We start from the raw sequence: 24,164 nt of genomic DNA on the forward strand, positions 1-24,164 counted from the left end.
AAGACCCTGATGCTGGGAAAGATTGAGGGCAAGAGGAGAAGGGGGTGACAGAGGATGAGATGGTTTGATGGCATCACTGACTCAATGGACATGAGTTTGAGCAAACTCCAGGAGATGGTGAAGGACAGGAAAGCCTAGCGTGCTGCAGTCCATGGAGTCACAAAGGGTTGGACACAGCTTAGTGACCAACCAACACAAAATAATATGTATAAACTCCTAAGTCATAATAACTCAGTAATTGTTCATTTCTTTCTATTCATGGATCTGATACACACCTGTAAGAGTTTTCCAGGAATATTTAAGTGTATAGACCACAGCTAACCTTTAAGTTTATTATCATGTAACATTTTGGGGAAGGTTCTGGTCATTTGCATCTTTAAATCAGTCTGACCTAGAATGTGATGCTTGCTTTGAAATCTAACTTGAAGCTGAGAAAGACAGAGGTCTGAAACAGAGACCTCACTCAGTGGATGGCAGGCCCTTTCCAATGTCCCAAAGCAGGTCAAACTTACCTGGAATTTAGTAGGAGTTCTATAATCACTCATATGCATCTTGCTTTTCTTACTGTGACCAATTTGAGACTATTTCTAAGCTGTTACAATGGAAATATTTGTTCATAGTTCTATGTAAGATTCCATAGAGCTCAACAGCCAGAGAGATAAAAATTTACAATTACAACTCACCCTTTTACTTTAGCAGCTTCTTATCAAAATGTGGAAATAGTTCTTTTAAAATGTAACCCTGATTACAGTCTGCCAGCCAAGCGCCACTCCAAAGCCGAGCTTGTGCTCTGCACGGGCGGGACATAGGTGAAGCAGTCACCCTGGAGGAGGGGAGGTTGAGAGGGCGGGGCTGGAGGATGGAAGGATGGAGTTAAGAGAAATGGGTGAGAGAGAAGCTAGGGACCAGACCAGCATCACAAACACAGAATGTGACCGTAGAAAGAAGGAAAAGATGGTCAGTGATTCTAGGCAGAAAAAATGAAACAGACTTGGAGAAAAGAGCATATTAATCATTGATGTTTAATGGGAAAATAATTTTAAATTATTAACATCTCGGAGGTGGGGACTAGGGCCAAGAGTTGGGTGCATAACCAAGATGGGCCTTCCCGCCACATCTCCTGCTCTGGAAACACTCGGGCCGCTGCGGCCTGTGACGGGCAGCGGTCAGAGGGGCACGTGAGCACCCTGAGTGGCTCTGGCCAGAGTGGTGCCAGTCACGTGAGCAACACCAGACAGCCTAGCAGCCTGGAGTCACTTCAGGCTGATATTCTTTCAAGTCTTTATCTATTTAGCGGAGTAGAGCCAACATTGGAAGATGTTTTATTCTCCAAGTTCCACTGGGGACGCTGTCTGCTTCTCTGGCCCCTTATAATGACCTGTGAATTGGGCCGCTATTTCTACTGTGTCTGGTGATGTCTTAACACCCTGAGCAATCGCCCAGGGGGCCTGCCCCCTCTTTGGGCTCTTCGGAGTGATATTCTCTTTGAGGTAATGCCAGGAAACAAATACAAACCACGTACACCCCCTCATTTTAACTCATCAGTCCTCTCTCCTACCTGGAAATGCTTCTCCTTTCAGGACGAAGAGCCCATCACATCACTTTCTGACTGACTCTTCCGAAGAGGCTTTTGCATCACTTCCTGACTGACTCTTCCGCTCAACCAAGTGTGGACTCGCACCCTACAATTCTCATGACTCACTTGGAGAAAGGAGGAGCGATGATGCTGAGAGAAGGCGAATCTGCATGACTGGGGGAGAACGATTTCCAACCAAAGTGTCTATTCAATTAAAATTCAGTCCCATGAGAACAGTGGAGCATTTCAATACTGAACTGAGGAAATGACAAGAAAACATCTCCCTGATGAGGCAAGCTGTTTCTGGGAGCTTGCTTCAGCTCAACTGTTGTTTTTATTCCATTTCTACTCTTCCGCCTTCCTGCTGAAATTTTCTCTCTCAGATACTATAGAGAGAGAAATACACGTGTGCATACCATACACGTGCATACACACACATGCACTGGAGACAGTATTTGTAGTTTGTAAAACTGAACCTCCAAGAGGCTATTTCAAGATTTCATTTTCCTGGACTGTGCAGACCATCAATTCATATGACAGTGTTTCCAAATTATGCTAAGAGAAGGAAAAAACTACATACATAGTTTAGGTAATATCATCTGATCAGAAAAACTGAAATTGTGCAAAATCATTGTAGAGAAAAGCATTTTTGAGACAGAACACAAAGACCCAAAACATAGAAAGAAACTACTTGAATTTAGAAAACTTACCATGTCCAGGCCTCTTCTGCAATTTGTAATAATTTTAGTCACTCTGTGCAATTCTTCAGTATTGCAAAACTAAATGGGACTGAAAATATACATATAATTAATAAAATTTAATTCTTTACCCTTCCTCTCCCTCAAAAAAATAAATTACCTGACCTTCAAAACATGTCTGTGTCTAACTTTATTAAGGGTCGTATTTGTGTTTTCTTTGGGTGGAAGGCTGATGGTTTAGTCCAAGCTGTCACTTGAAGTCTAAGGGTTAAAAGGTCTCCACTTATTTATGTTGGGCGCTCATATTAACCAGTTAAATGGTTGAACAGCAGTCAATGACTGAGAAAAACAGATATTTGAGAAGTAAAACATTTGGTACTTGAAAATTTACAGAAGTTCTTCGGTGGAACTGATTATTCACTAATTATTGACTAAGCAAACGAAGTTGTATATTTTCCTACCTTTGCAAATAATAAATCATTTGGAGTTCCACACATCACTCTAAATGATTGGTACAAATTGCTCTACAGAACCATCCAAAACAGACTACAAAGGAGTTTTTCTTTTCTAACCACTGGCATTTTAGAGACGTGAAACTCTGACACATGACCCAACTACACACACACACATAAACACATGTAATGGTGAAGCCATATGTAAAATTGGCATTGATGGTGGTAAGTCGTGGTAATTCTACAGATGAGGGAGGAGCTTCCTACAGTTGAATGAGACCAGAATCCACTCTTTAAAAGCAAATTCACCAACTGCCCTCCCAGCATGGTTACCATCCCAGGTCCCTCACAGCTGTCCATCACACCACCTGTCTCTCAAGCAAGATATCAGTCATCACCAGCCCCTCTCTGGCCTTCAGCCCCTATACATGATCTGTGAATAAGCCCCACCATCTCTACTCACAGTCTCTCAATTCACCCCTTCTCTTCCACAGGGAAGAATTTTTTTTGTCTCACAACTGCAAGTTAATGCTGTTGTTAGGACATCTCGCCCGGTAGCACCACCCTAACCCCAGCCTTCCCTGCCTCCAACAGGCTTCTCTTCTGCCCTTGAGGACACTTCTATTTCAACAGGATTTGCTCTGGGGGTAAATGAGAGGGAACATGGCCTTTGCTGACACATTGATTTTTTACTTCTGGCTTCCAGAACTGAGAGAATAAAATTTCTGTTGTTCTAAGCCACTCAGTCTGTGGTAGTTTGTTACAGCAGCCAAAAGAAACTAATACAAGGGCAGAGAATTACCCAGATAATCAAACACTTGCCTAAAGCAAGTAACCGAGGCCACAATTAGCCTGAAAGCCTAAATTATCTCCATCTTTCTCTCGGTTCTCTCCTTTACTATGGATCTCTATAGGGACATGTAATAGCCCCTCTGTAATTAATAACAATGACAATCATTATTTTTATCTCTTCTGTTGTTTTAGTCACTAAGTCATGTCCAACTCTTTGGGACCTATGGACTGTAGCCAGCCAAGATCCTCTACTCATGGGATTTCCCAGGCAAGAATACCAGAGTGGGTTGCCATTTCCTTCTCCAGGGGATCTTCCCAACCCAGGGACCAAGCCTGCATTTCCTGCACTGGCAGGCAAATTCTTTAACACTGGGCCGCCAGGGTAGCCCTTTTATCATTTTATCCACTGTTTATTAGGTGCCAAGCTCTGCTTACTTCCATAGGTTGTTTCATTCTATTTCCTATCAGGCATACCAGTCTCCATCATTACCAACCCTATTTCTGATAACATTCAGTTCAGTTCAGTTGCTCAGTCATGTCCGACTCTTTGCGACCCCATGAACCACAGTACGCCAGGCCGCCCTGTCCATCACCAACTCCCAGAGTCCACCCAAACCCATGTCATGTCCATTGAGTCAGTGATGCCATCCAACCATCTCATTCTCTGTCATCCCCTTCTCCTCCTGCCCTCAATCTTTCCCAACATCAGGGTCTTTTCCAGTGAGTCAGCTCTTTGCATCAGGTGGCCAAAGGATTGGAGTTTCAGCTTCAGCATCAGTCCTTCCAATGAACACCCAGGACTGATCTCCTTTAGGATGGACTGGTTGGATCTCCTTGCAGTCCAAGGGACTCTCAAGAGTCTTCTCCAACACCACAGTTCAAAAGCATCAATTCTTCTGCGCTCAGCTTTCTTTATGGTCCAACTCTCACATCCATACATGAAGACACTAACTCATAACAAAGATCACCTGAAAATACGTTTCAGTTTATTCTTCTAGACATTTATACAATGCTTTCCACTGGCAGCATCCAACCAATACAAACCTACTTTTCTATTTATTTGTCACCTCAGTAAAACTGAGGACTCCAAAAGGGCTCTTAGGCTGCATCTTTCTATTGGAGCTTCTGCTCTTGCCTTTGGGACCCACGGAGGAAACAGGGGCTTCCCCTCCAAGGACAGCCCAGCCTCAGAAGCACATGCTGTTTGGACTCCTGCAATCACCTCCTTTTCTACAACCTCTCTGCAAAAACTATCAGAGGAGGCATCTGATGAAGAAAGCCCTTGCCATCCCCGTTTCCTCTCTGGCCGTGTCTGCAAATGACACTGTTGTGACAGGAAATTTCAAACAGACCCCCTCGACCCTCAGTGCCCCCGAGGTAACTGATCACAGGTCAGCACGTGGCCGCTTCCCGTGGGCAGAGCCAAAGGCCAGGCTTTTTCCTCGGTGGCTTTGGCTGCTACAGCTGCAATCAATTAGGGGCAAATTCTTTTCAAAGAAAGCTTTTGTTTTGTTATTCTTTTTGCTGCTCTTATCGTGCCTGGAGACAGGCAGGAGGGAAATGCAAATTTTGTAAAGTGTCAGGTAAGCAAACAAAATACATATTATGATTAACTGACAAGAAGAGAATGCAGTGGTGCTATCTAGGAATGTCCAGGAGGAAGCTCAAGGTAGGAATCTCTACTCCACCACAAATACTTGCTGAGATCTCCAAAGCCTGACTTCAAAATAGAATTTCTCCCCAACTCTTCCTTCCCAACTTTTACCAAAAGAACTATCAGGCAGATCAAATACGTCTCCAGACTTTGGCAAGTCCTGGGAAAGGGGCAAAAATCACTCCTAGCTGAGAACCACTGATCTGACGGGTACAGTGAACGGCCACGGTGACAATGACATTTGGGGCCCCCATTGAGGTTGAGTGTGAATCACCGTCACTGCTTTTCAGGTGACAGTGAAGTCTGAAGCCATGATACCTTTCTTTTCCCATTTTGGCTTCTCCTTGAGTGAGAGATGCAACTGGATTGAGAACAAGACCAAGCTGTAATGAACCAGGCTTGGTTTATAATAAACGTTTCAGAACTGGTACAACTGAAGGAGTCTCCTACCTTCCAAGAAGTTATGTTGGGAGACGAAAGACTTTTTCCCTTGAAGCCAGAACTAGATTCCAAATATCTTGGCACCTCTCTTTGGAGAATACCTTCAGAGTCCACGTGAAAAGCAGTGACAGTGCTTCATACTCAACCTCAACTGGGGGCCCAAAATGGCACTATCAACTTGGTCATTCACTGTATTCACCAGATCAGCGGTTCTCAGCTAGGAGTGATTTTGTCCCCTCCCCAGGGATATTAGCCAAAGTTTGGAGACATATTTGATTGTACTCGTGGGGTAGGAAGGTATCGAGGGAACATTTCATGCAAAGATAAGCACAGAAAAGGACAGAAAGGGTATGGACCTAACAGAAGCAGAAGAGATTAAGAAGAGCTGGCAAGAACACACGGAAGAACTATACAAAAAAAAAAGATCTTCATGACCCAGATAACCACAATGGTGTGATCACCCACCTAGATAGAGCCAGACATCCTCAAATGGAAAGTCAAGTGGGCTCAGGAAGCATCACTATGAACAAAGCTAGTGGAGCTGATGGAATTCCAGTCAAGCTATTCCAAATCCTAAAAGATGATGCCATGAAAGTGCTGCACTCAATATGTCAGCAAATTTGGAAAATTCAGCAGTGGCCACAGGACTGGAAAAAGTCACTTTTCATTCCATTCCCAAAGAAAAGCAATGCCAAAGGATGTTAAAACTACTGCACTATTGCACTCATCTCACTTGCTAACAAAGTAATGCTCAAAATTTTTCAAGCCAGGCTTCAACAGTATGTGAACCAAGAACTTCTAGATGCTCAAGCTGGATTTAGAAAAGGCAGAGGAACTAGAAATCAAATTGCCAACATCTGTTGGATCATCGAAAAGCAACAGAGTTCCAGAAAAACATCTACTTCTGCTTTATTGACTATGCCAAAGCCTTTGACTGTGTGGATCACAACAAACTGTGGAAAATTCTTAAAGAGATGAGATACCACACCACCTTACCTGCCTCCTGAGAAATCTGCATGCAGGTCAAGAAGCAGCAGTTAGAACCAGACATGGAACAACAGATTTGTTCCAAATTGGGAAAGGAATATGTCAAGGCTGTATATTGTCACCCTGCTGTTTTAACTTATATGCAGAATACATCATGTGAAATGCCAGGCTCGATGAAGCACAAGCTGGAATCAAGATTGCCAGGAAAAATATCAATAACCTCAGATACACAGATGACACAAACCTTATGGCAGAAAGTGAAGAAGAACTAAAAAGCCTCTTGATGAAAGTGAAAGAGAAGAGTGAAAAAGTTGGCTTAAAACTCAACATTCAGAAAACTAAGATCATGGCATCTGGTCCCATCACTTCATGGCAAACAGATGGGAAGACAATGGAAACAGTGAGAGACATTTTTGGGGGCTCCAAAATCACTGCAGATGGTGACTGCAGGCAAGAAATTAAGAGATGCTTGCTCCTTGGAAGAAAAGCTATGATCAACCTAAACAGCATATTAAAAAGCAGAGACATTACTTTGTCAACAAAGGTCCATCTACTCAAAGCTATGGTTTTTCTAGTGGTCCTGTATGGATGTGAGAGTTGGACTATAAAGAAGGCTGAGCACTAAAAATTGATGCTTTTGAACTGTGGCGTTGAAGAAGACTCTTGAGACTCCCTTGGACTGCAAGGAGATCCAACCAGTCTATCCTGAAGGAAATCAGTCCTGAATATTCACTGGAAGGACTGATGCTGAAGCTGAAACTCCAATACTTTGGCTACCTGATTCAAAGAACTAACTCATTGGAAAAGACCCTGATGCTGGGAAAGATCAAGGGCAGGAGGAGAAGGGGATACAGAGGATGAGATGGTAGGATGACATCACTGACTCGATGGACATGAGTTTGAGCAAGCTTCAGGAGTTGGTGGTGAACAGGGAAGCCTGAAGTACTGCAGTCGTGGGGTCACAAAGAGTCAGACACCACTGAGCGACTGAACTGAACTGAACTTAGGGGAGGGAAGATGCTATTGCCATCCTGTGGTTAGGAGCCAGGGATGCTGCTAGACACTGCACAATTCATAGGGTGGCCCCCACAGCAAAAAATTATCCAGCCAAAAATGTCAACAGCACTGCCATTGAGAAGCCCACACCTGACTAAGCCCTGAGTGACTTCAGAATGCCAAAGGACCCCTTGGAAAATTGAGTTATTATTTGGAAGAATATCCTGAGCCTTTTGATGGTAACTTTAACAGTTAACAGCATTTTTAAAATTGAAATATAGTTGATTTATGGGCTTCCCTGGTGGCTCAGATGGTAAAGAATCTGCCTGCAATGACAGAGACCTGGATTCTGTCCCTGGGTCAGAAAGTTCCCCTGGAGAAGGGAATGACAACCCATTCCAATACTCTTGCCTGGAGAATTCCATGGACAGAGGAGCCTGGCAGGGTACAGTCCATGGGGTCACAAATAGCTGGACACAACTGAGAAACTAACATTAACACATAGTTGATTTGCAAAATTATGTTAGTAGCACCAACTTACATTCCCACTACAGTGTAGGAGGGTTCCTATTTCTTCACACCTTCTCCAGCATTTCTTGTTTGTAGACTTCTTAATGGTGGCCATTCTGACTGGTGCGAGGTCATACCTCATTGTACTCTTGGTTTGCATTTCCCTTATATTAGTGATGTTGAGCATGTTTTCATGTGCCTATTGGCCATCTGAATGTCTTCTCTGGAGAAATGTCTATTTAGGTCTTCTGCTCATTTCTCAATTGGACTGTGTTTTTTGTTGGCATAAGCTGTTTGTATATTTTGGAAATTAAGCCCTTGTCAGTCACACCATTTGCAAATATTTCCTCCCATTCCATAGGTTGTCTTTCCACTTTGTTTATGGTTTCCTTTGCTGTGCCAGCATTTTGAAAGAAGCAACATAATACGAAAAAGATTCGGTTTCCTCAAAGGAGAATTTTGAAGAACCATTTTCTCTCTCTGATCACTCTCTTGGTTACCAAAAAAGTCTCACCAACTCAGAGATATCCTCCCAAGATGCTTCAATTATTACCTCCCAGGCTGGAAGTTTGTAGCTTCCCTTCTTTTTCAAGCTGCTAAATCTTTTCTCAAATTGAAATTGTTGCTATGTGGAAACCAGTTAAAAAAAAAATTATACAGCTACTCTGCTTGCAGAAAGGGAAGAAAGGAGGGTTTGAAAACTTCCTTGTGCAGGGCTGGCCTTAACCATGACCTCTTCCCCCTACCCTATCCACCCACCTGAACTCTACACGTGTCATTTTGAAAACCACTGTCCAGTAGCTGAGCTGTGAAAAGTGCAAGACTACACGGACCAGGAGACCTTGCATGTTTGTATGCTCACTTCATGACAACATAATCTGATCCTTTGACCTCAAAATATGTTCCCTTGGAAATGTTTCTGTCATGTCAATTTATCTACTAAGTTCTGAGAACAACAGCATTGATTGTCTTTTCTTAATGACTTCTAACTAATTGGAAACTCACTTACGTGAATAACACAGAAGTATAATATATAAGCAGTGGAAATAACCACAAAGCAGGTGATTTTATTTTTTAAATCTATCATGTCAGCATGCCTTAGGCACTCCTGTGCCCTCCTGACACCCGCCATCAATGTGCTGAAAATAATGCCGTGCTTATAAAGCAAAAATTAGAAACTTTTATTCTAATTTGCCATTTGGAGCCTAGGAAATATGATGGCTTAAGGCCAAGACTGCATTCTACACTCTTAATTGTATGGGATGCTCATATTTCTTCCAAAGAGTCAAAAGCTACATCAGCTGAAATGATGTATCTAAAATGGTAAAAAGTGTTTGGATTAAAATCCCAAAACATCAATAAAGAAATGCATAGAGAAAATCATTCCCAAATAGACCAGAGGCCATCTGGACTGAGCCCCAGCCAGCTTGGAAGTTCTCAGAAATGCTATTTTCCATTACAGACAAAAAGTCCCAACCTCTTGTTATTCATGCTCTTCTGCTGTCCCCTCCCACATTCTACAAGGACTTGGTCTTTTTGACCAGCAGCATACGGCAGAAGTAATGATTTGTCAGTTCCAAGGAAGCTAGCTGCTGTGTTTTGAGCTGCCCAATGGAAAGGCCTGCAAGGAAGGGGACTGAAGAAGCCTCCAGTCAACAGCCAGTGAGGAAGTGAGAACCTCAGCCTCAGAGACTGCAAGAACTGAGGCTTTCCAACAACCATGGGAATGATGTTGGGAATGAAGACCCTCCTTCAGTCAAGTCTTCAGTTAAGGCTACAGCCCAGACAATAGCTTGAGAGCCCATGAGATATCCTGAACCAAAACCACACAACCAAGCCACTTCTGAATGAATAGCCTTCAGAAATAAAAAATATTTATATTTACTATTATTGATGTGAGAAATAAATATTTTTTATTTTCAGTTGCTAAGTTTAGGGTTAATTTGCTATGCAGCAATAGATTGCCTTAACCAAATCCTCAGACCCAAGAGGGGTTCAATCATAAAACATGGGATTCATAAGATATCTGATGCTGAAGCTCCAATTCTTTGGTCCCTGATTCGAAGAGCCAGCTCATCAGAAAAGACCCTAATGATCGGAAAGATTGAAGGCAAAAGGAGAAGGGGGAGACAGAGGACGAAATGGTTGGATGGCATCACCAACTCAATGGACACGAGTTTGAGCAAACTCCAGGAGATGGTAGAGGACAGGAGAGCCTGGTGTGCTGCAGTTCAAGGGTCACAAAAAGTCAGACACAACTTAGCAACTGAACAATAACAAGAAGAAGAAATCTGAAGATTAAATCAAAGGAATTAAAATGATTAGGGAACTCCAACTCTGAGCATAAATCAGAGGGCAGAAGTTTAGCTGAGATTCCAGTATCATCACAGAAAGGGATGAAGAAGGCAGGAAAAGAAAGCAACTGCAAAAACTTCCTAAACTTCTAGAATCAGCTTGTTATTTTTATCATGTATTTCCATGAAGCAATCAACATATGAAACAAAAAGGGTCTGTGGAATTTTCACTGAGACAACATAAAGGACTAAACTGAAAAAATGGACTTCTACATCTTAGCCAAGTTTTGAGGGGTGGAAGAACCCCAAGACCAGGGAGCAGATTGAGGTTCTGAGACCTCACGAATGACTGAGAAGGAGAAAGCACAGACACGGTATGGGTCTGAAATGGAGGCTTAGAGCTTAACTCACTGAATCATTCCTTTAAAAACCATTAAATGAGCATTAACATATTCTAGAGAGTATGTTATGGATGGTAATAACTATAGCATGATACACTGGATGCCGTGGGAACCTTGAAAAAGACATCATAAATCATAATGGAGGGGGAAGATCAGAGAAGACTCTCCAGAACAATTGGGATTTGATATGAGTTTTGATGAACTAGTTAACTACCAGAGCACTAGGAGAAAAGCATCCATGGGAAACGTGACAGGTACTAGGCACAAAAATGCCCAACATTGTGATATCCTCAGAGATCTGCAGAGATTATAGTATGCTTGGAGGGAAGAATATATCCAGAAGGGCTGTATAAGAGGAGGCTAGATAACTGGGGCAAAAATCATGAAGGAATTCATGAGTTAAAGTATTAAGATTTAACCCGGAAACTAAAACATATGGTTAACCATTTAAAACTTTTAAACATGTATACATTCTATTCAGTCAACAAACATTAATAAAGCATCTATTCTAGGCAAGGCATTGTGCTAGGACAGAGCTACAAGATACGTCACTGGACAAAACCAATGTGGTCCCTACTCTTGTGGAATGCATTAATCAGAAGAAAAACAGGTGTTAATCACTTAGTGTTTTAGGTAGATCCCTGCAGCAGTTGTGGGAGATAGATAGGCATGGGAGGGGGAAGGAGGATGAAGAGTTTCCCAGATGCGTTTGCAAAGATATTCTCATAGTCTGTCCTCCCCACTGGTCTCACCCTGCCTCCATTTGTCAAACACACTTATGAAAATTCCATTTGTAGGATAACAGTTGTGTATGCCCCAAGCATGAAGAAGGCAATGGCACCCCACTCCCTCTCTTGCCTGGAGAATCCCATGGACGGAGGAGCCTGGTGGGCTACAGTCCATGGTGTCGCTAGGAGTTGGACACGACTGGGCAACTTTACTTTCTCTTTTCCCTTTCATGCATTGGAGAAGAAAATGGCAACCCACTCCAGTATTCTTGCCTGGAGAATCCCAGGGACGGGGGAGCCTGGTGGGCTGCCGTCTATGGGGTCGCACAGAGTCGGACACGACTGAAGCAACTTAGCAGCAGGTTCAGTAGCAGCAGCATGCCCCAAGCAAGGGTTTTCCAAACTATCCTTTTAAGATCCTTTTGAAGAAAAGGCAAGAAAGACTTACTAAATGTCAGAGTTGAGAAAGACCCAGAAAATCATCTATTCCAACCGATGATGCTATAAACGTGGAAACTGAGGCCAGACAGGGAAAGAAGGGACAGAGCCTCCTTTAAGATCTCAGTGCTGGCTGAGCCTCTCAGGTTCCATTCCAGCGCTTTTTCCACTGCATCTCACTAATGCCATCATCCTTTGACTGCTATGCTTCAGTAGCCTGCCAGATCAGCATGAAAAAAAAAAGCCTGGAGCATGACAGAGATTTTAGCCTCAGTGAAACGGCGATGGCTTCATTCGGCAGCTATCCAGGTCGCTGCTAAGGCTATTTTCCACTACTCAATTAGACAGAGCACTGGGGGAAGATCAGCCTGAGAAATTCTCTGGGGTCCCATCTGTTAATTGAAGCCACTGTCAGATTTTCCATAGCATGACGAATGATCAAAGATTTCTTCTCCCTTTCTTTATCACCCTCTTATTTCAAGGAAACATTAGGCCAAATTATAAGTAAGAAATGGTACAATCTATTTTAAAGTGGAAATAAAACAGTCAAATGGGAACAGATAGGTCTAATCACTTAGATAGTTTCAAAGTTTGATGCCAAGGAGCACCCATTTTTCAAAGGGGAAGAGGATCTCATTTTGGATAATTCTATCAAATTGTGTGAGCTCCATGTTGGCCTCGTCCCTTTCAGCCATGTTTCAATCACCTGCTGTTTAATGGAGGTACAGTCACTGAGGTCCTCTGAGCACTGGATGCATCAGTGACCAGTAAATTAACAGTCTGTGTCTATATTGACATTCGTGTTCTCAACTTAATGCTTAATTTATTTAATGAACAGCTTCTGTCCTCATTAAGAGGGTCAAAAGTGTATTGGATGGGGCAATATGATAAAGATTGAAGGCAGGAAAAGTGATGACAGAGGGTGAGATGGTTGGATGGCATCACCAACTCAATGGACATGAGTTTGAGCAAGCTCCAGGAGTTGGTGATGGACAGGGAAGCCTGGCGTGCTACAGTCCATGGGGTCTCAAAGAGTTGGGCACGACTCAGTGACTTAGCTGAACTGAACTATGATAAATAGGTGGTGGTTTTTTTCCCCCCTATTCCTAGGGTCAGTTGTTTGCATTTCATTCATTTCACATACATTTATTTTTCAGTATGTCAGTGTCTGACTCCAAGACAGGTCTAAGGCTGCCAGCCAGAAGGCTTTCCCTCTACCCCAAAAGAGCTCAAGGTCAGTGCGTAAGTCAAAGAAGTCAGTTCACAGTTACCCAACAATGTGTGTCCTGAGACACTGAGAGCTGAATGAAGACAGCTGAATAAAGTGGGGGCTGTCAGGTTGAGGACAGAAACATCCACCCATGCACATGTCTAAATATCCACTGATGGTTGATAGACATTGGTTAGCCCCAAATAATGAGGCAAAAAAGAAATTCTTTCAACAAGGAAAGAATCAAGAATTGCCCATTCCAAATAAGATGGGCAATGAAAATTCTATTTAACATAGAACTAACAGTCATTTCTGGTGAGATATTCCACCCACTAAAATCAGAACAGGTTGCTTCCTCTTGGGCTTCCTCCTTTGTACTGATGGGAATCTTCTCTTAGCCTCCCACAGCACTGGTTGCTTTCTGCCCTTCACAATAACTATCTGCAGATATGTCCATCTCCCCTACTCCATAGTAAGTTCTTGAGAATTCTGGGTCCCTGGTGTCTAAATCACAGACTGGTTATGCTGATTTCTCAATTACTGATAGTTGAATGGAAATAAAATTCTAAAATGGGGTGGGGGGGGGTGTTTCTTGTTATGGACTCCCCTTCTCCCTCACTGAAGACCACAGATGTAGAGAGAGTTGGTTAACAGTGCAGATCCTGGAGACTGGCCATCTTTGTTTGGATCCTGGCCGACACATAACATGTAATCTTGGGACAAGTTACTAATCCATTCTCTGTACCAGTTTTCTCATCTATAAAATGAGAGCAGAAATAATACTTCCTAGCATTATTGTGAGGTCTAAATGTATTCAGTACATAGAAAAGAATTTAGAAAAACAACTGAGAGTGAGGGAATTCTGCCGAATTTGTCCTTTCCAGGGGTGAAAATGTCCCAGGAAAACTGCTCCCTGTTATAAGTGGATTTACCATTTCCAGAATACTGCCCACTTTGGGGTCTGAGTCCCATGGTAGCTGAGTCTGAGTCTCATGCTTCTAAAGTTTTTCCCTTAACTTTTCTGTACTGAAGGGAAACACTAAGAAAGACTAAGCATTTGGTATATGTCAGTGATTCATATATTTAAAAAATAGGAATTAAAGGAAACACTGGCAGCCTCAATAATATTGTGAGTCTCTCATAAGACTATTCTTTACACTTTTTTAGAACAGAAGTATTGCATGGAGGACACTGGGGAAGTAAAAACCATATATTTTTATCTTTGACATCACATCACCTAATACAGTATCAGACACACAGCAGGTACTCAGTAAATGTTTCATCGATGAACAGCTCATCCTGTTTTGGCTCATATGTTTTATACTGTTCCTTGAAATAAATGAAGCTATGAATTATATTGATACATATACACACATGCATGTGTGTGTATGTATGCATGTATGTGTGTGTAATTCCTTTCCATTTTATGGAAGTCCATATGAAAAGAAAGAAAAAGACTCAAAAGGGACCAAAATTGAGGCTGTGGACAGAGTTGTAGGCCCAAGTCCATCTAAAAATGAAAGTAACTTTCCAGGGATGTTTTTGCCCCTGGGTAGGACAAAGAGTTGCATATTTTATTTTCTACCTTCCTGAAAGGATTTCAGAACCCAAACTTATGAATTGTGTGCCTGACATTTATACTATTTCTAGCCCAACTGACATTGGAAATTCCAAGTAAAATCCATCAGGAAGCAGATGTCCCAATCCCATGTACAATCTCATAACAGCCCCAGGACAGAGATCAAGTGACACCCTTACACCAGACTTACCCTCCCTTATGACCAAAACAGCTTCTGTCTTCTTCACATCTTTGCTTGGAGACACAGAAGATTCCTCTCCCATTCTCTCCTGGAGCCCCTGTTGGTGGGAAAGTGGAAATTACCTGAGATCATTAAACTAGTCCAGATACTGTTCACTTTGGCTCAACTTCCCTTTTTTTCTTCTAGGTGTTACATTCGGTAACCCAGGTACTAAACAAGGCTATTACCTGGCTCCTAGGGGGCGCTAGTGGTAAAAATTCACCTGTCACTGCAGGAGACACAAGAGAAGTAGGTTCAATCTCTAGGTTGGGAAGCTCCCCTAGGATTGGAAATAGCAACCTGCTCCCATATTCTTGTCTGGAAAATTCCATAGAGAGAGGAGCCTGGTGGACTACAGTCCACAGGGCCATGAAGAGTCAGACGCAACTGAGTAAACAGCCACATATGTATGCATATTTGGTCAAGTAGGTTCCCAAGTTATGTTGACTTGGGAGGGAAATTTTTGGAAAGACTTCTAAGTGGTAGAATACCACATGTAGTTTAACCCCTGATGAACACAAAATTTTAATATGCTTAAAGAGCAATCATTCATAATTTCCTCACTCTTGCTAAATTTGTAGAAATAAGAGAGGATTTTAGCAAGAAGCTAAAGAGAAAAGTTTAATTTACGCCCTTTTAGTTGACCAGAAAGGCTACACTTTTGTCTAGATTATGATAGAGAGTACTACCTCTCTTGAAAAAGTAATAAGGAGAAAGGAGTGTTCATAATAGTGGTTCTATGAGAAATAGAAAATAGGAAATAAAGCCTTTTGCAGGTTTAATATCAAGACCATGTTTCAGCTTGGTTGTGCTAAAGAACACATGAAAAATGTATATGAGATTTCTGTTTGTATTTTCTGTGAAATAATTTTTCTTTACTTTGTATTGCATTTTTAAAATAACTAAATCATATTGTATCCAATGTTTTAGCTCAGAAACTCATGCTTATGTCATCAGTGAAAGCCCTGTTACACAAGGCTGATCAGAACATATATAGCTCTACTGCCACCTGATGCCAACATATGGAAATTGCAGGAGCAGATCTTTCAACCCAAAATTCCTCTAAGACTTTAAATTTGCATAACAGAGACAGTTTTGTAATTTCACAAAGAATACAACTTTGACTGGCACCAATGCAAATGAGTAAATGCAATTACTAAAACAATTAATAAAAGCATAAAAGGGACAACATTTTCCAGTCTTGATAAAATTATCAATAAAAAACTGCTATACAAGTTCACCTCATGTTATATGGTTAGTAGTTTGTAAAATTTTGTGCTTTTTTTTTTCTCCTTTGGCAGAACTACTCCAGAAATTTGAACAATTCCATAAATAGTGGTTCAGACAACTGCATACTTGTACAAATGCTCTAAGAAAAGACCCAAAATAAGAATGACTCATACAAAATAAAATGGTGGTGGTGGGGGGGGAGGTGTTTCAAGTCCTTAATTTTTTTAGAGGAACAGGGGGTAGGGGTAATTATCTAGACAGACAAGGGCTGGCATGGCTGCCCCACATTATCAGGTTGTTGATGAGCCTCATGGTTCAGGGGAGTTATCCTGCTTTTATGTCTTTATTCTCCCTTGTAAAACTATGTAAATAAGACACAACCATTCCCATGAAGGGCTTGATCTAGAAGTTGCACACATTACTTCTACTTGCGTCCTATTTTAGTCACAGGGTCACAGCTAGAGGTCGCCTGGGAAAGATAGTTTTTAAGTAGGTGATCATGTATCCAACTAAAATTCTAAGACTGTGTAATTCCATTACAAAGATGAAAGAAAAATTGGCAGGCTCCACAATATTTTGATTCCCTCCTTTAATCTACTCTAGATACTTTTAAATATGCATTGCTTTGAAGAAAGACTAGGATACCTTTCCAAAACAAAAAGAGCTAAGGGGACACAACAACTAAAGGAATATTTGATTTGGGGGGTTATTCTGCTATAAAAGACATTATTAGGACAACTGGCAAAATCTGAGTGAGGTTTGTAGAATTGTGTTAATATTAACTTTCTGATTTTGATAACTGTTCTCTGACTATGTAAAGGAATTTCCTTATTTTTATGAAACACACTGCAACTTCATCTTAAATAGTCAAGAAGTGAGAGAGGCAGAGAAAGATAAAAACAGAAACAGTAAAATGTTAATATTGGGGGAATCTACATGAAAAGTATTTGTACTAGTCTTGCAATTTTGCTCTAGGTCTGAAATTATGCAAAAAAATTAAAAGTTAAAAACAGTATGACTTTAGTTCTGGCTCAAATTAATTCATCAGATTCTTTTAAATGTGGTTTATTTACAGTTTAGCCATTAGGTCAAACTCAAATTTCAGAAAATTTAGTACTCTTAATTTTTCATATTTGGTTTAGTTCAAGCCTACTCCCCCTTACTGCACACACATACACACACACACACACACACATTTTAAAATAAGCAAAGCTAGAATGGAGAAATTATTTGCAGCATTATTACAAATGGTGAGTAGAGGCCACATCCATGCAGTTTCCCATCCTGTGTAACCAGGGATGCAGAGAAACCAGCAGGGAGGCTTCCTGGCCCAGGAGCAGGTGCAAAGACTCTGCCCCAGCTTCTTTCTCCGCCAGAGTTTAGGGAGAACACAGATTCCTGCCCATTTGTGCTCAGGCTCACATCACCATGACTCTACCATTCTGTGAGTTTCCATTTGGAAAATGCCTCAAGTCCTCCCAGATCTTAAATCAAATGCACTGCCAGCCAAGGCTTTCTGCCTTATCCTTGTCAGAGCAGACAAAGCCATGTTGGTGCCCAGCTGTCCCTGAACAAGACTCCAGGCTCCAGTGTTGCAGAAAGCCAATCTCTCCATGGAGACACTCTCCAAATAGCAGCGACTCCAAGACATTATGTTCCACAATCCTCCTAGAGAAATGCTCCTGCCATTGGATCTATCCCAAAGAGTTTACCCTGCAGACTCCTGCTCTTCCTCTAGTGGAGAGAGCTAGCCACCTCCAGGCTGGGGCACGGAACTTGATTCAAGTAGGAATGCATCTCATTCTGGAGTCCCAGCATCAGCAAGGACTGGTCCTTGTCCAGGGTCAGTTGTGCTTCCATTTCTTTTTAAGCAGGGAGCTGCCACATAGCCCCTTTATGCACAGCACAAACCCTCACCACAGTGATTGTAACAGCTCTTATTAGCCCTTTCCAAAGGTGACACTTCAAAGGAAGACCCAGGGGCTATGAGTGGATGGAGACCCAGCCCCACCATGAGCTGCCATCCAGCTGTGTTATGTCCTTCTGCCTCACTGACCTGAAAGCAACAGAGCAAAGGCAACCCTCCTTCGCTAAAGTGACTTATAAACAGCACATTGGGGGCAGCATGCTCTCCCACTGTGTGCCTAGCTATACTCAATGGGAAAAGTAAACTTATTAAACATTTTTCATATTGACAGCTAATAACAATGCCCTGGATTTGCCAAATAATGTTCACAACATCTACTGTCTTTGGATTTGGAAAACAAGTACAGCCAGCCCTCTATCCATGGGTTCCATATCCTGAGATTCAACCAACCTGGGATGAGAAATATTCAGGGAAAAAGAAATTCTAGAAAGTTCCAATAAACAAAGACTTGAAATTACTGGCTAGTATTTACATTGTATTTACAGCTATTTACATAGCATTTACATTGTATTCAGTATTATAAGTAATCTAGAGATTTTAAAGTATATGGGAGGATGTGTATAGTTTATATGCAAATGCTAAACTACATTATTTAAGAGACTTAGCATCTGCAGATATTTGTATCCACTGGGTGCAGGGGGAGATCCTGGAGTCAACCCCCTGCAGATATTGAGGGAAAACTGCATTTCCAAACTCATGCTCCCACAAATTAGGATTTTGCTGGTAAAGACATTCAGATTCTTTAAATGTAGGTTTATAGGGTTATTTGCTTACTAGGTTTTTAATTGGGAAATGTTTCACAAGGATAAATAAAAGAGTATTTCCTCCTCGGTCATCTCCTAAAAGAGCCAGGAAGCTAGACAATTTCAGAAAATAGTCGCATCATCACAGACCTGTAATCTACAAAATGGCAAATTATCTTGGGAGAACAACGGAAATCTTGCATGTCCTCACCCAGAAAGTAGATCATTTCTACTTATTTTAAATCCTATTGCTCTGCTTTAACTGGATTCATGATTCCTCTGATGACTTATAACAGCTACAGCAAAAGCAATGGTATAGATTCTATTTGACCTTCCTCAAGCCAGCACTCAGAAGCCAACACTTCAAGGCAGGTCCCTGTTTTAACTGAACAGACAATTTCAAACTGCTCTGATCCTAAGCTCTTAACACACAGGCAGCTGTGACTATTTCTTCCCCTCTACACTTGCCTCTGGACCTATCAATGGCCCTTTTCCTTGCATGATCACTAACCTGATGAGAAAAAAAAAAAAAACTGCCTTGGCAAAAAGCATGTGTTCCATTTCCTGACCTTGGCAGCTCTAAGCTCTGCAGGCCTCTCAGAGCCACCATTGAGCAAATTTCTTCCTTCCACTGTGAATCTGTTCAAAGGGAGAAACAAAGTTGCAGAAACACTTGCAGGTAAACAGCCTCTGAAATCAATGAGGACAGAGAATTACTCCTGTTCCTAATCCCTTTTTCCTCCCTCACAGCAAGCTGCCAATAGCCCTGACCTGATTCTAACACCTATCATGACTGATTCTCGCTCTGCCCTTGAAAGGGCATGATACTGTATACCCCCAGAACACAGCAGTGAAGGAGGACTGGAAAATGCTACATCACACTTTTCTGCACACTTCCGTTGACACTGGCATATTCCAATTGAGGCAGAGAACCACTCACTGGTGAGGCAGTGGTGTGCACATCTTTCAGCAAAGTGGTTTTCACAGCCTCACAGGAAACTGACACATTGAGTGTGGAATGGCCAGTCTGCACACAGTCATCCTCAGTGGCTGACTTTACACTTGAGCCCACAGTTTGCACCTCAAGTTATTGCCTGCCTAGCAAGCAGTGATGGCATTAGAGGACCCCAGCAATCAATCCTTTCTGGTATCACTATTTACTCAACATTGACTTGGGTAGGCTGGTTATTAGTCCCAAAGACTCTGCTTTGAATCCTAACTGCCACTTACTAGCTGTCTGATCATGAGCAAGATATGTCACCTCTTTGCACATCAATTTTCTCATCTGTAAAAAGGAACTATTTCATAGAGTTGTGAGAAGTCAACATCTCGATACCTATCCCCAGAGTATTTAGAACAGGGCTAGCACTCAATATGTGCTGTTTGTTATTGGAAACTAACTTTAATAACTATTTTTCTGGGCTCAGAAATCACTGCAGATGGTAATTGCAGCCATGAAATTAAAAGACGCTTACTCCTTGGAAGGAAAGTTATGACCAACCTAGACAGCATATTAAAAAGCAGAGACATTACTTTGTCAACAAAGGTCTGTCTAGTCAAGGCTATGGTTTTTCCAGTGGTCATATATGGATGTGAGAGAAAGCTGAGTGCCAAAGAATTGATGCTTTTGAACTGTGGTGTTGGAGAAGACTCTTGAGAGTCCCTTGGACTGCAAGGAGATCCAACCAGTCCATCTTGAAGGAGATCAGTCCTGGGTGTTCATTGGAAGGACTGATGTTGAAGCTAAAACTTTGGCCACTTGATGCGAAGAGCTGACTCATTGGAAAAGACCCTGATGCTGGGAAAGATTGAGGGCAGGAGGAGAAGGGGACAACAGAGGATGAGATGGCTGGATGGCATCACCGACTCAATAGACATGGGTTTGGGTGGATTCTGGGAGTTGGTGATGAACAGGGAGGCCTGGCGTGCTGTGGTTCATGGGATCACAAAGAGTCGGACACGACTGAGTGACTGAACTGAACTGAACTTAATAAATGCTAGTTTTGTCATTATAAGTTTATCTTCATACCTACTAGCCCTTTTTATTAATTCTGACCATGTCCACCAGGACCTGGGAAAACCTAAATGTAGTTTCATTCATTTTGGTTGCTACCCTGCATCCTATCAAATGGAGCCGGAAATAGGCCAATTAAAGACCCGGTGTGGCAGTGGTGGTTTAGTTGCTGAGCCATGTCCAGCTCTTTGTGACCCCATGGACTGCAGCCCGTCAGACTTCTCGGTCCATGGGATTTCCTGGACAAGAATACTGGAGTGGCTTGCCATTTCCTTCTCCAAGGGATCTCCCTGACCTGGGAATCAAAGCTGCATCTCCTGCCTAGCAGGTGGATTCTTTACCATTGAGCCACCAGGGAAGCCCAAAGACCTGGAGAAAGGAGCGATTTTAAACTCAAATTCTGAGCCTCTGATACCAGTCACCTCCCGCCCCCACGCTCCTTGAGCCCTTACAGCCCTAACTGTGGGATTATACCCATCTCCACCTTGGGGTCCTCTTCTTCAACCTCCGTGTCCTAGGTCACTTTCTCTATTCTTATTCTTCCAAATTCTTATGTTTATTTGCACTTTTCTTTTAATACTTCTACTGGCCTTGCATGCTTAGTCGTTCAGTTATGTCTGACTCTTTGCCACCCCACGAGCCTGCCAGGCTCCTCTGTCAATGGGATTCTCCAGGCAAGAATACTAGAGTGGGTTGCCATTTTCTCCTCCAGGGAATCTTCCCAACCCAGGAATCGAATCCACCTCTCCTGTGTCTCCTGCATTGGCAGGCAGATTCTTTACCACTGAGCCATAGGAGAAGCCAGGCCTTAGGATTTCATTAGCAGCCTTGACAGTATCACATGGCTGAGATTCCTGATCCACGAACAGTGCACAAAACAGTTCTTACAGAGTGGTGCTATTCACAGCCTACGTGTTAGTCTGTTTCTTTCTGCTACTGCAGAGATCGCATAGGGTCAGGGCAAAATATACCAAAGGGAAATTCTTAGATGTGATGAATTGATACTTTGGAAAATTATTTACAAGGCAAATTTAAAGCAGCTTTAGAATTTTTTAAATAAATCCTAATCATTTCATCCCCTATTTTTCTATAGCATGGAGCAATGCAAGAGCAATAAGCCAGAAAGAACTGGAAAGACTGGTTTCTAGTAGCCCTGCTAACTCTTACTTGTCATGTGACCTTGAACAAGGGAATTTCAGGGTTCTCATGCAGCTAAAATATAGACAAAGCTGCTTGAATCTTCCTTACTGGATGTTATAAGGAAGCAGTGAAATGATATATTTGTTTTAAAAATTATAAAATGCTTTACCAATATAAAATGATATATGATCATGACATACCTTATAATGAGTCCTGGCAAGCTTAGAATATACAAAATATTTAACAAGGAGTCAAAGACTGGAGTTCTAGTTTCCAAATCTGCTACAGCTCACCCTGTGCACGCTGCATCCTAAGTTACATCAGTTGTGACTCTTTGTGACCCCATGGACGGCAGCCCACCAGGCTCTGCTGTCCATGGGATTTTCTGTAAGTTCAGACAAATACGTTCCCTTCTCTGATCCTCAGTTTTGTCATCTATAAATGACAGTTAAATTAGGTGAATTTTAGGGTCCCTCTCAAGTCAACAGTCAATGAGTCCAAGCAAAACAAGGAGAATAAAATGGATGTAAAATGGATATGTGTCCAAAAAAAATTTTTAGACTAAATTTTAAAATAATATTATAATGTTAATATTAATTAATTAATTAATAATATTAATAAAGAAAATGTAAAAAAATCAGAAGTTACTGTAAAGGGCTGGCCAGGGCAGACATGGTTTATTGATCATGACACTCCCTCCCAGAACTCAGACATGCCCTCATAGCCTGCGTAGCTGGTAACAACAAATCGGTTTTACAATGCACAACGCAAATGTCTTAAGAAGGAGATTTTTAAGACAAATCATTTACAGACAAAGGTTTCTCATTGCAGAAAGACTAATTATAGAATCTTGCCTAGTCTCATGTCTGCATGTGTCTGTGAGCAAGCATGCATACACACCACACACACACATACACACATACACACTTCATCGATATTTAGGCCCACTCTAGGGAACAGCCTTTGTTGCTTTGGTGTGTGGAAGTCAATGCCTCCATAAATATTCACTTACATAGAATTTTAATGCCTTTTTTTAACAGATGAGGAAATTGAGATACAAAGATGGTAAAATGAACTGTGGAAAGTCAATGGCTATTTAGTGATCAAGAAGGCAAGTCTTCTGATCTGGTTATGGCTTTTGTTCTGTTGATACTTTTTTGACCTTGACATTAGAATCTACATAAGGTCCCAATATTTTATCCATTGATGGCCTTCCAAACTGGAGTGGTTTTCTCTCAGTTTTACTTTTCTTAAAAAAATACCTAAGATTTCTCTGTGCAAAGTCTCTTTATGTCAAAATCTTTCTTGTTCCACATTTACTGGTGAGGTTGATAGCTGTTAACTTTTACATGTATAAACACATTCTTTGTCTCCTACATACCAGTCACTTGCTCACAATTCTATGTTTAAATTTCTTTTCAACTGAACTATAGATATAAATTCATCCCTCAGCTTGTTATTTTAATAGTAATTGTAACAATTAACCTATAACTGTTTTCATTGCTAACATAATTATTAAATAATAACTTCTGTGCTCATTAACATAATAAGTCTCATTAATTGCATGCCGCCTCACAATGAAATTAACCTACAGAGATCAGGCAGAAAACATAGGATGTAAGCAGAATCAGAGAATCTCTCCAGAGCTGCCTGGGCAAATTTTCAAAAAATTAGCCTTCAGAAGGTGGGGGCAGAGACTTGGAGGCAGGGGAGTGGCAGTGTCATAATTGTAACAACGTCCGTTAGAGCAGTGAATGTACAGAAAGAGGTTCATGAAGGACATTGGAAAATAAGAAATGTTAGAGAAATAATACAAAGTTTAGAAATGATCATAAAATCAAGGCTTTGATCTTTTGAACAAATACAACAAATGAGAAACTGTCTCCCCTCCTAACCAATTAGATTCCCAGAACCACAAAACATTGCTTTACTGGTAACTTCCTGATGCTGATACTATGAGTCCTCAACTATTTTCCCTCCCACCTTCACCTTCAATCAATATTAACATTATTAACCTCCCTGTTCACCCTGCTACAATCCCCCTTTGCCTATAAAACTTCTCTACCCTCTTAGCCAATCATGTTTCTCTTGGGTTTTTGCTCTTCCTTTCCCTTCCTCTCCATGGTCATGCTTA

General features: G+C 41.6%; 1 long non-coding RNA gene across 1 annotated transcript; it reads right to left on the reverse strand.

Moving 5' to 3' along the window:
- Positions 1-717: 717 nt before the first annotated feature.
- On the reverse strand, positions 718-15,034 carry LOC122698923. Its single transcript, XR_006342456.1, has 3 exons — positions 14,947-15,034; positions 2,287-2,365; positions 718-852 (listed from the first exon to the last, which is right to left on the reverse strand). It is a non-coding gene; the product is annotated as an uncharacterized LOC122698923 (long non-coding RNA).
- Between the last annotated feature and the right edge of the window lie 9,130 nt (positions 15,035-24,164).

The sequence above is a fragment of the Cervus elaphus genome, chromosome 8 (assembly GCF_910594005.1).
Source record: "Cervus elaphus chromosome 8, mCerEla1.1, whole genome shotgun sequence".
Classification (NCBI taxonomy): Eukaryota; Metazoa; Chordata; class Mammalia; order Artiodactyla; family Cervidae; genus Cervus; species Cervus elaphus.